Raw genomic sequence first — 13,438 nt, 5'->3', positions numbered from 1 at the left:
TGACATCGCCGCGTAGATGCGGAGTGCGCTGGGGGTCCCACGCACCCGGGGGGGGAGCCCCCCCCCCACCCCTCCCCCATTGTATTCCTTGCACCAGGACCCATGCCACCCACGCTATTGCACTGGGGTAGGATGGGGTGGGGTCTTTGTGAGTTTGTCCGTCTCTCTGTCTGCGCGTGTGTGTGTCCGAGTGTCCACACACACACACGCACATAGAGAGACACGGAAAGATACCCAGAGACTCACATCGAGAGCCGCCGTGTCGTCGTGGCTTGGTGGGCATGGATCCCGGTGCAAGGAATACTCAAATGGGGCCCTCTCTCTCCAAATTCACCCCCCCCACCCCAGCCTCCACTCTGCATAGCCCATAGCCCGGCGCAGTTGCACCGCCTATACACTCGACAGCGAGGTCACCGGCCCGCAGGCGCCGTGGTGGGCCCTGCCTTGTGGTCGCGGATTCGCAGGGCGCCAACGGAGGCGATCGCCGGTGCCTGGTGCAGATGAGAGGCCACCTGGGGTAGGTGCAATTTGTCTGCGTGGGAGGGAGAGGGGGGGTGCAACACAGCTCCGTGATTAATACTCGGGGGGGCTGTTCTCTGTGGTGCGAGTGCCGTGATTATATGCGTGCGTGTGCATGCCTGTGTGTGTGTGTTTACTGTGTGTGCGTGTGCATGCCTGTGTGTGTGTGTAGGGGAGCGGTTAGCGCGCTGCGCTACGAACCCGGCCACCCGAGTTCGATTCCCGCTCACGGCCAACACCCAGCGACGATTGTCTGAGCGGGTGCCGGGCCTCCCCTAGGTCGACTCAGCCTCAAATAAGTACCTGGTGAGGTGTGTAAATATCGCCGCTGGGGAGACAAAGGCGGCCGGGCGTGGTGCTGGACATCCTTCCCTTCGTGTGCCGTGCTGGCCTTCATAGGTGCTCGCTAGCAGCACTTGCTCCAACAGTCTATTAAGGTTATACGGGGGATATTTGTGTCTGTGCCTACAATCCATGTCCAAGCAGCTTCTGTATTGGCGGATAGAGGGGGCTTAACGGGCGCGGCACGGACCACAGAAGAGATGGAGCTGATGGGATACAGATGGATGTGGAGGTGAGTGGACTTCCCGATGACTGGTATCAGCGATGTCAAGCTCGGCATCTGTAGAGGAGGCTCGTGAAGGGCGCTACTGGGGAGTTGGAATCAGTCGCCCTTCGGCAACAACGGAGGGCAGAGGAGCGACTCTCACAACAACGAGCAGAGCGCCAGTCGACTAAAACGAAGAAAGTTGGCATAGTTGGTGCATCTGCAAGTTATCTCAGTCGGCTCACCCATGGCACCTGGGTCTGTCCCGTGACCTCCTTCCAGCCACTTCACGTGGCCTCAAAGTGCACCTAGCTTGGCACAATCGCCTTGGTGATGTCACCCCCACTTTGTGGCGGCCGGCGGTAGATGTTATTGTTGTGTGTGTGCTGTGTGCGCCTAAGGGCGTGGCGATGCCCACCTTCATTGGTGCTCGCTCAAGCCACTTGCCCCAAAAGTCAAAGCTTATATGGGGGATCTTTGTTTCTGTCTTTGTATGTGTGGGGAGCGGTGGTGCAGTGGTTAGCGCGCTGCGCTACGAACTCTGCGACTCCCGAGTTTCCATTCCCGCTCTCCTAGGTCGAATCGACCTCAAATCAGGGTATATGGGTCTCTGCTGTGTGCAGCACGGGGAAGACAAAGGCGGCCGGGCGTGGTGTTGGTCACCCACCCCCACCCTCGCGTCGAGACGTGCCCAGCCTTCATTAGCTGCTACTCGCTAACAGCACTTGCCCCAGCAGCCTGCTCGGCCCATTCGGGGGATCTTTGTCTTAATTGTGTTGAAGGAGGCAAGAGAAGTGGGGGGTGGGGGTGGGGTGGTGGGTGGGGTGGGGGGGTTCGTTCGGTCTGAGCTGCCAGCTCATCACAATAAGTGTTGGGGATGTTTCATCCGCCAATTTGCGGCCGGAACCTGGCTCCGGCGGAAACAAGAACACGCATACGAACAAAATGCCCCGCAGAGGCGTAACCCTTTGTGATACCCACGTGGGGGGGGGGGGGGGGGCGCGCCACGGTGGCTAGGAGACGTTAACTACCTCGCCCGGTATACAGGAAGGTCGTGGGTTCGATCCCGACCCTGACGACTGCTGCGTATTTGGAGATTGCGTGTCTCTCTCTCTCTCTGTCTCAGCCCCCCGTGGTCGTGGTGGATTTTTCTCCGGGTCCTTCGATTTTTTTTCCCCTCCACATTTCGAATCAACATTTGGCTGCTGTACATTTTCACGTGATAAGCCACTTCGTTCAGCTATCATTTGTGGCCAGGTCTCAGTGGGCCTTCCGTGGTAAAATAAAATAAATATAGCTTTATTTCTCAGTGAGCCTCACATGGTAAGATATGTTTTTTGTTTATTGGTCTACGAGGGGCATTCGTCTTCATCGGCATCATCAGCCATGGTTTATCCACTGCTGAATGAAGGCCTACTGAACCCCGTCGCCATCGCGTCACGGTGCTGTGATGTAACAATTACGAGTTGATATTGCGCAATCTCTGCGATAGACGTCCACTTACTTGGGCGAATTCCCCTCCTTCGACTGCCGCTCCGTTGTTAGTCTCGACCATTGGCCATCGTCCCTTCCAGAGTTCCAGTGACGTGTTTTTTCCAAGGCCGCAATATGTCAATTACCTCGCCTGGTATCCAGGAGGTCGTGCGTGGGTTCGATCCCGACCCAGATGCCTGCTGTATATTTGGAGTTTGTGTGTCTCTCTCCCAGTGGTTGTGTTGGATTTTTCTCCGGGTCCTTCGATTTTTCCCCGTCCACATTTAGAATCACCATTTGGCTGCTGTACATGTCCACGTGATTAGCCGCTTCGTTGAGCTATCATTTGTGGCCAAGTCGCTTCTGAAAAAGAGCTAAATGGCTCAGTGACCCTTATCTGGTAAAAAAAAAGTTTATTTTGGTTTTAAGTAGTTTTTAGTTTACTTTTCTTAACAATCAATAGTCTGTACTGTGATCCATGTGTCCCTCTTTCTGTCTCTCCATGTAGTGTCAGGCGTGCACCTATCCCGTGCGCTTTTGCGTAAGTCTGCGCTTTTGTTCTATTGCATCTGACAGTGCCCATGTATTTGACCCATACATCATAGCGCGTCATATGCACTGATTGAAAACGTTGTCCTTTCGACACAGTGCTTTCTGCTTTTCATTGTCAATGCCAGTTTTTTTTCCCCTCCCAAGTATTATCCAACCTGCTTGCGCTTCACTAAAATGTACGAAATAATTGTCAAGATATTCGTTGGGGTTAATGAAGACGAAAGATGACTGGTCTGGAAATACCACGGACTGATGGGCTGAAACATATTGGATTTATATATGGAGAGATGAACGGAGATAGTTTTTTTTTCAAATTATGTAATTATCTTCTTCTGTTGCCAATCCTCTTCCTCTTGCCTCTCCTCGCCTCTCCCAATGCCTCCCGTCCCTCCCCTATAGCCGTTTCGTGATCCCTAAGTTCTCCGCTATCGCTGTCACTCGTTCCTCAATCATACGCCACTGCCATCTAAATCATTCGATACTGTGAGCACGTTTTTTGTTGTTGTAAACTATGTCAATGCGATCATCACGGTTGGCTACGTGTACGGTGCGAAAGACGTTCAACATATAATAAAGAAGTTCAACATACGAGCTGCCTTGAAGTGACAGCACCCTCGGAATCTAACGTCGGATTCGACGAGACGTGAGAAGCCACGATAGCGCACAACGGATTGTCTATCCGTCGACGGCGAATCGCAGTGGTGCAAGGAATGAAATGGGGGGGGGGGCACCCGGGGGGGGGGGGGGGGTAGATGGGGGGGGGGTGCATCCCTTCGCAATGTCCGCCCCTCTCAGTGACTCGGCGCCCCCCCCCCTACCCCCCCCCACCCTCCGGCCTCTCCGGCCCGAGCCACTCCCGGTGCAGTTACACCGCCTGCACACGCTAAAGCAGTGCTCCTTCACCTGGGGTGCGAGACACGGGCAGATTCTATTTTAGATGGTAAAATCATCGAAACACAAATAAAACACGGGCACGTAAGGATAACTTACTTCGTTTCATCAAACCCCTATGTATTTCATAATAAAGGTCACGTAGAATGGAAATAATAAAATAATACAAATAAAACATAATAAAATAATTCTCACTACGTTTCGGCCACAACGCAAGCAGCCGAAAAGTCGTGAGAATTATTTTATTATGTTTTATTTTTATTATTTTATTATTTCCATTCTACGTGACTTTACCGAAAGAACCAAGAAGATGAATCCCTGCAGTCACGAAAGCTTTAAATCGAAACATAATAAAGGTGTTTGGGTTAGATCGCGTTATTTATAAATGCGTCGTAACCCTCCACCACCCGACACGGCCAAACAGTAAAAAATGTGTCACGTTTACAAAGGACAAATAGTTCACTACTTTAGCCCACCGGTGTGTTGAAGAGTGAATCAACATCATTAAAAATTTTGAGTACGACGTGTCGCTGGTAATTACATCCAGCATCATCGGGCAATTTGCCAGAATGAATAATATTGGTCGCGAAACCGTATGTATTTTTTAACATTATATATATTTAACTATTGACAACCAAAGGGGTGCAAGGCTGCAGTAAAAGGTTAAGAACCACTGCTCCGTAGCTACGCCACGGGTTCAGGAGAGTAATGCTAACTCACGGTGTGATAATCAAGCCGTCGAGCCTGCATTCACTCCACGATAGCTATGGACTGCGGAATGAAGAGTGAGGAGTGAATGAATATGGGGGGGGGGGGTGGTCTCGACACGCGTTGTAGTACAGAGCCAAGCGCGATGCCAGGAAACCACTTTCATCGGAGAGCGAGAGAGACTTAATGAATTCAGAAACGGCCACACGTACAGAAAGTTGAGCAAGGGGGCTTTTAAATCAGTGGGGCCCTCTCAGACGAACGAGACAGGCAGACACACGCACGCGCACACGCGCACACGCGCGCGGGGGCGCCTGCATCACGGTAACAAAACGAATTCATGCCACGTGTGTCATTGACGCTGCCCCACAAAGCGGTGAGCAGTGGCCAGAAATCGAATCGAGGTCGTCTCCGGGTTGAGAGCGAAGGTGCGCTGAGCTTGCCAAGCCAATCAGCGCTGACGATCCGGACAATGGGCCTTCTGCACGGGAGAGAGCTGGCGAGGGATCGACTCACCGCTGCCACCGTGTGCCCCATCTCGTCAGATATCGGATGCTAAGCCGCGTTGCGCCTGTTCAGTACTTGCCAGGGAGACTGCCTGGGCATACCAGGGCTTTGCAGCCTTGAGCTGCGAGGTGGCTAGCAGATGGCAGCACGGAAATACATAATTTAATCGATCTGTGCGGAGTTTTGACCGTTATCCTGACCGCGCGTTCGTTGGTTTCATCCCACACGAAGCCAACATACTCATTCGTGGAATTGGCCAAACATCCCAATGCAAGGCCCTCTGTATATATATAAATACATCTGAATACTCGATGAGGTTTTTTTAATGGGCAAATATGCATTTGTTTTATTGATCAGCGAAACATATTGGGGGTGGAGCGGTGGTGCAGTGGTTAGCGCGCTGCGTGATGAACCTGCCAGCCTGAGTGTGATTTCCAGTCGTGGCCACCTCCCACTCGCACTGACCAGCGTGCTGAAGTATGGTCAAACAACAACAACAACCTACTCGATAAACACAGATGGGGGTGGCCGTCATCCAGCAGTGGATTGGCAAAAGGGGCCTGTCTATAATTTGACGTCCTTCCCCGCAGCTCCGATTAGCACGGTTGGCTACGTACGGTGCGAAAGAAGTTTAACGTACAGCACAGTACATACATTATAAACACCCAGAGAAACACAACGAGGCCGCAACTACGTGGCCAACTAAAGAGCCATTGGTGTCTTAATTTACACAGCCGCGCAGCGCACGCCACCGCCCCCATCTACCACCCCCACCCCCCCATTAACTCATCTCGGACCACATCATCACTCTCACCGTTTCATCTCTGCCTCGGAGATGTCGCTTGCAGAAGCCCTCCTCGCCACCCCGCCCCTGGCTTACCCCTCCCCCAGGGTGAAAAGGGACAAAGACACAGATCCCCCGTATAGCCTTAACTAAAACCGATGGGGCAAGTGCTGTTAGCGAGCACCTATGAAGGCCGGAACGGCACACGAGGGGGTGGGTAACCAGCACCACGTCCGGCCACCTTTGTCTCCCCAGTGGCGATGTTTACTACACACCGCGCCAGGTACTCATTTTTCAGTCGGCCCAGGACCGGCTTTAGATAATCGTCAATGAGTGAGCGGGAATCGAAATCGGGTGGCAGGGTTGGTCACCCATCATCAATTCACTCATCTCATTTCTGTCTTCGTTGATTCCACACATCGTCACCGTTACCGCCACCACATTTCGTACACATATCACATCGACTCATCTCGCTTAATCTCGCCCACCATCTTGCACCATCATCGTTAGTTCACAATACATCACCTTGGTCAAGGCGCTCTATAAATGTATACGATGAGACAAGCAACGCAGCGCGCTAACCGATGCACCACCGCTCCCCGTTGGAAACACACGAAGCACCACCACCAACCCCTCCCCCACCGCCACCACCAGCCACCACCGCACAACACTCAGGGCGCCACGACAGCTTCCACCACCACCACCACCATCCCCTACGGCGACACGACAACCACCACCACCATCACTCCAGGGAGACTCCGCGTCCCAAAATTCAATCTCAACCACCCCCATCACCCCCCAACCTGACCCACCCTCCCCCACCAAATGCCGCACCACCACCACGCCCCCCGCCCCAGGCACATCAACATCTGCTCGCAAATGAGGCGAGCGGGCGAGCGAACGATGGCGAAGCGTGGAGATGAACCACGCGACCGCCCATTACGAATCCTTTTGAGTGAATTGGCGCGTTGCGCCATTGACCCGGCCCACCTGAGTTCGACTCCGCGCCACGGACGACGTCCACTGATATGCGAACCGGTTCTGAGTGGAAGCCACCCCCCGCCCGCGACGCAAATTCACCAAATCCTGGAACTCTCGTGCGGTGCTGAAGTGTGGACAAACAACCCCCCACGGTGGCTATGAGATGTTGACTACCTCGCCCGGTATGCAAGGAGGTCGTGGGTTCGAACCCGACCCTGACGCCTGCTGTTTTTATTTGGAGTTTGCGTGTCTCTCTCTCTCTCCCCGTGGTCGCGTGGATTTTGCTGCGGGGTTTTCCGTCCACATTTAGAATCAACATCACGCATTTAGAGTATTCGGCTGCTGTGAATGTCCACACGATGATTTAAGCCACTTCGTTGAGCTATCATTTGTGGCCAGATTGCTTCTGTAAAAGAGCTGCATCGCTCAGTACGCCTTACCTGGTAAAATAAAAAAAAAATACAAATTTACGAACGACACGGAGTGGGGAGGCCTTCATCCAGCAAAATCAAGAAAATGAGCGCCACCACACCCCGTCAAAGCCTTCCGACCATCATTCAGCAGTCAACCTCGTGGGCCCGCACTCGCTACACACGGAGCGCTCGCCACACCGCATCGCGCTGCGCTTTCAGATGAGCTTCTGTCGACGTCTGGAACGCTCTTCCTTCCGATATGAATAAAGCACGTGGAGCTATGGACTTTTAAATCATCTAGATTGACAACTCGTTTCTTTGGAAATTCTTTCTGTGTTTAGTTTGTTGTCCTTCTCCCGCACCTCCGATGAGCGCGGTTGCCTACGTACGGCGCGAAAGAAGTTCAACATACATAGCAGCCGTTGACAAACGGCTATTAATCATCATTTACGATGACAATTATGTATCCACCAAATCGCTCACTGAGTCTCAGCACTATGCTTGCAGGAGGGTTCCGGGATGCTTGGCCAATGCCACGAATGAGAGTTGGTTTCACGTGGAAGTTGACCGTAGAACCCGGAGAGATGCCAGCACGCACGCGAAGAGACGACACTCAAAAGCGGCCACCCCTCTAGCCACGCATTGCAAGCCCCACACCTGCGCAAGCCACAGTTGCCCACCCATTACGGCGTGGATAGGAGGTGGCCGTTGCTGAAATTCTCATCGTTTACTCCTCCACCTCTCACCGCCGCAAGAGAGTTTCCCCAAGTCTCGTCGATTGCGGGAAAAAAAAAACGCATGGCGGGTTTGTTTCGTGATATATTAAGATAAAACGAGCCAGGCTCAAAGCGTGCTTAGCTTCGGAGGTCTGTCGAGATCTGACGCATTCAAAGGGTGATTGGATTCGAGAGTGGACTTGCAAACGATTCACTACCTCTCCCCCCCCTCCACCCACGATTTGTTTTCTCCGATTCGATTCACGCGCCGAAAATTTTGCCACTGAGATTTTAATGAACGGTGTTTTGCGGGCTGCGGGATTTCCATGAACGTGTAGGAATGCCATGAAACAATCAGTTCTGTACCGCGGCCGCCCCAAACCCTTACGATTCGCGGGTTGTGATTACTCATGGGACAAGGTCAGCCTTAAGTTCTGGTTCAGTGAACCGAGTAATTTGCCTCCTGATGCTAACACTCAAGAACCTCCGGGTTGTAATTTTGGCGACCCGGGTATTATAAATATATGTGATATAGGTTAATTGAAAGCGCATACTGGTTTATGGGAAACCATCACTAATTCATTCTTACCCCAATCCAATGCACAGATAGTCGTAAGAATCAATTTCGATATTCATCTTGATATGACTCCAGTACTTCACAAAGGTCAAGAATTGACCCACTGACTCACTGACAAAGATCCCCCGTATAGGCTCAACAGACGTTTGGGGTAAGTGATGTTAGCGGCACACGCGGGGGTGGGTGGTCGTCCACCTTTGTCTCCGTTCTAGTGGCGATGTTTACACACCGCGCCAGGTACTCATTGAAGGCCGAGTCGACCTAGGGGAGGCCCAGGACCGGCGAAGATAATCGTCACCGGCGTTGGTCGTCAGCGGGAATCGAACTCGGGTCGCCGGGCTCGTCGTGCAGTGCGCTAACCGTTGCACCACCGCTCCCCGCTGATTCACCCACCCACTCGCTCACCCACAAGCTCACCCACACGTGCAAAATTACCAAAGACAAAGATCCCCCATGTAGCCTTCCACCGCTCGTTGGGGGCATGTGCAGTTAGCCAGCACCCATTAAGCGTAATGAGACTTAGTGAGGCCTTCCTGGGTAAACAAACACAGTAATAAAGTAATACGGCGAGGTATGCAGTGTGGCCAGCATCACGCCCGGCCGCCTTTGTCTCCCCGGTGTGCTGTTCTTTTCACGTGCAACCAAGGTGTTCATTGAAAGACCGAGCCGATCTCGAGGAAGCCCGGAACCGAGGTCAGATATCGCAACGCTACTGATGCTAGCCGTGACCGGGGACTCAAACTCGAGCGCGACGCCTGCATGGGATCGCTAACCACTGCGCCACCGCTCCACCGCAGCGTGCTAACAGCGCGCTGGAACCAGACCATCATCCATCGGAGGCGACGGTGGTCATTGAAGTGAGCGCACCTCAATTATGCGGCTATAAAAAGGCACACCCCACAATTACATGCGATGTGTCAGCCGCGCAAAGGCGGTTGCGCTCATCGGCAATGCTGTTGGTGGTGACGACGCGAGGGGAGCGGTGGTGCAGCGGTTAGCGCTGCGCTATGATTCTACGAACCCGGCGAGCCCGGTTTTCGATTCCCGCTCACGGCCAACGCCAGTGACGGTTATCTGAACCGGTCCTGGGCCTACCGTAGGTCGACTCAGATTCAAATGAGTACCTAGTGCGGTGTGTAAACATCGCCACTCGGGAGACAAAGGCGGTCGGGCGTGGTGCTGGTCATCCACAGCCTTGTGCGCCGTGCCGGCCTTCATAGGTGCTGCTCACGAACAGCGCTTGCCTCAGCAGTCTGTTCAGGCGACACGGGGGATCTTTGTCTGAGTTTTTGGACGATGCGAGGGAGCTCCCGGTTACACTGGGTGCTTCAAAAAAAATGTAACATTTACATGGGACTGTTGTTTTTAATGATGGTTAATACACTATAATGTGATAACAAGTGTAAATGTTAATAGCTTCAAAAGGCCAAAGAGCCTCCACTTGATCGCCATCGTTGTCAACAATACGCCTGGAATCTTCTCCAGATGGTCTCCAGGCACATTTGTTGTGTCATTGTTGCAAATTCTCGGAAGTGTTAACATTTTTTTGAAGCACCCTGTAGCGTTATATAAGGCAGGAGGGCTTGGCGTCCCGGTTTGCAAGGAGTGCAAGTCCAAATCCTAGACCAAGATCAATTCAAGAGATCGAATTCCGCTCGCCTTACTCATGAGCGAGCGTGAGAGGGTGGGGAGCGGTGGCGGAGCGGTTAGCGCGGTGCACTACGAACCCGTCGATCTGAGTTCGATTCGCGCTCACGGCCAGCACCAGTGATGATTATCTGAACCCCCTCCACGCTCCCTCCCTCCCCGCTCCCCCACTCCCTCCCTGCACCCCCCCCCCCCACTCCCTCCCTGCTCCCCCCCACTCCCTCCCTGCTCCCCCCCCACTCCCTCCCTGCTCCCTTCCTGCTCCCCCCCACTCCCTCCCCGCTCCCCCACTCCCCGTTCCATCCCTCCCTACTCCCTCCCTACCTGCTCCCCCCACTCCCTACCTGCTCCCCCCACTCCCTCCCTGCTCCCCCCACTCCCTCCCCGCTCCCCCACTCCCCGTTCCATCCCTCCCTGCTCCCTCCCTACCTGCTCCCCCCACTCCCTCCCTGCTCCCCCCCACTCCCTCCCTGCTCCCTCCCTGCTCCCCCCCCCCGCTCCCTCCCTGCCCGTTTCCTCCGTCCCAACTCCCCGCCTCCACGCTGACACCGCCTCGTTATTCACGGCCTCGTGGCCGCATGCTGCAGCAGCAGCTGGAGTCGCGGCCTTCCCTCCGCTTTGTTCCAAACGAATCGAGCGCGGTGACCGCACGCTGCGTCTGCGTGGAGTCTGTGAGTGTGGGGAGCGGTGGGGGAGCGGTTAGCGCTGTGCTGCGCTACGAACCCGGCGACCCCGCGTTCGATTCCACGCTCACGGCCAATACCCGGTGACGATTTTATGAAACGGTTCTGGGCCTCCCCTAGGTCGACTCGGCCTTAAATGAGTACCTGGTGCCGTGTGTAAACATCGCCACTAGAAGGGAGACAAAGGCGGCCGGGCGGGCGTTGTGCTGGCCACCCATCCCCTCGTGTGCCGTGCAGGCCTTCATAGGTGCTCGCTAACAGCACTTGCCCCAACAGCCTGTTAAAGCTACACGGGGGATCTTTGTCTTTGTTTTATGGGGGAGCGGTGGCGTAACGGTGAGCGCGCTGCACTAAGAGAGCCCGGCTACCCGAGTTCGATTTCCGCTCGCGGACAACACCAGCGACGATTATCTGAACCGGTACTGGGCCACCCCTAGGTCGACTCAGCCTCAAATGAGTACCTGGTGCAGTGTGTAAACATCGCCACTGGGGATACAAAGGCGGCCGGGCGTGGTGTTGGCCACCCACCCCCTCGTGTGCCGTGCCTGCAATAATAGGTGCTCGCTAACAGCACTTGCCCCAACAGCCTGTTAAAGCTACACGGGGGATCTTCGTCTTTGTGGGTACATCCCGATTAGCACGGTTGGCTATGTATGGTGCGAAAGAAGTTCAACACACGGTGCATACACACAGCGGTTCGCGCGCTGCGCTACGAACCCGGCGACTCGAGTTCACAATCAGAATCGTTATTTAGACGGGAAGAATCCGATGAGCTATGAAGCTCATTTTTCACTGATGCCCAGTCCGTTTCGGGTTAGAAGGTTACAACAACAAGAAAAACTCGACAGGAGCGCTAAAAATAGGAAAGCTAAACAAAAATAACAAAAAGTACTGTATACAAGTACAAATTGCATAAGTACCGTTCATAGATCCATACCTGTCAACCCCTTATCAGTGACCCTACTTTATTACAGACCAATTCAGACCTTAGCGGTCACCCGGTGCCCTTATAAATCTCAAAGTTTATCCTACAAAGTTCCATCACAAGGTAGACAAACAGACACAAATGTTGTGTTGTTGCCCGAATTGAAGCGGCTGTACGCCGAATAGACCAGAAAACTCAATTTCCCTGCACAGCAATACTGGGTGAACCGTGTGGGTTGACAGCTACGATGTGGATTCGTGCTCACGGCCAACACCTGGGCCCTCCTCTAGGTAAACTCAGCCTCAGATGAGTACTCCCTGGTACGACGTGTGGTCAACATCGTCACCAGGGAGACGAAGGCGGCCAGGCGTGGTGCTGAGCGCGGTCTTCGCCTTTGTCCCTGCGACGCCTCCTGGCTGCAGGAGACGCCATCGCGAATATAACCCCATACGGTGGACAGGCCACAGGCAGACACGGATACCATAACCCTACAACTTATCATCGGGTATCATCAGAGCCCGGTCCCGAGAATACGGCCAATCGGGGTGACCGCCCTGGGCCCCGCGCTGTTGGGGCGGGGGGGGGCACGCGTTTCGACGTCAAAGTGTCAGATTTAATAAGTCCACACCCCTCCCCCCACCCCTATGGACGGGCCTGGAGTATGATTTTCCCGACAGAATTTCGCGACTTCTTCACCACGCTCGTTGGTGGAGGGACCAGCACCGTTTCCTTTCAGTCGTCGCTGAACACCGATTGTTAACCCGTGGCTGGGAATTGAACTCGGGTTCGCTTGAGTTTGTAGCGCAGGTGCAAGAACGCACAAATGCATTTAATCGGCGTGACGTTAGTCAATTTGCGACTAGTCGCATTCAACATAAATATATATTTAGACCTTTTTTGTTATTGCTTCCCTATCTGCCCGGTCTATGGAGGCTTCAAGGTGAAACGCATCTCGTAAAACCACCGTGAACCCATCGCCATCCCGCAGCAGCTACGCTCAGGAACTTCGCCGACAACGGAACAAAACGAATGATAATCACCACGAGATAACCTTCCGAGAACACCACACACACACACGACTTGTGTATATCTGATGGTCCCATTAAAAAACACATATATAGAAAAAAGTTCCTGCTTAGTTTAAAACATGTTTTGAACGTGACAAGAAAACTGTCAGCCACCCCCCATCCCCGAGTGATAACAAAAAAACCGGTCGCGAGGTTTGACCTCGCTCGCTTCATGACTTCAAACGAAGTCGGCTGTGATGCAGGCAGGCCCTGTGTACCGTGGGAGGTCATAATGGCCGTGTCAGAAAGAGGTGGCCGCTGCTGCTGCCGCTGCTACAGCCTTCCCACTCGGCTGTGGTTCCTCCTCGCGCCTGAGTCGTCCCCTCTCTCTTCGTCTCAGTCGTCCTTTCTCGCACCGAGTCGTCCCCTCTCTCCGAGTCATCTCGCACTCCCCGTGTCGTTCTCTCTCCGTGTCGTCCTCTCTCTGAGTCATCTCGCACTCCCCCGT

This window comes from Lampetra fluviatilis, chromosome 17 (assembly GCF_964198595.1).
Source record: "Lampetra fluviatilis chromosome 17, kcLamFluv1.1, whole genome shotgun sequence".
Taxonomy (NCBI): Eukaryota; Metazoa; Chordata; class Hyperoartia; order Petromyzontiformes; family Petromyzontidae; genus Lampetra; species Lampetra fluviatilis.
The sequence above is the reverse complement of the archived record's forward strand: the minus strand, read 5'-3'. Positions refer to the sequence as shown.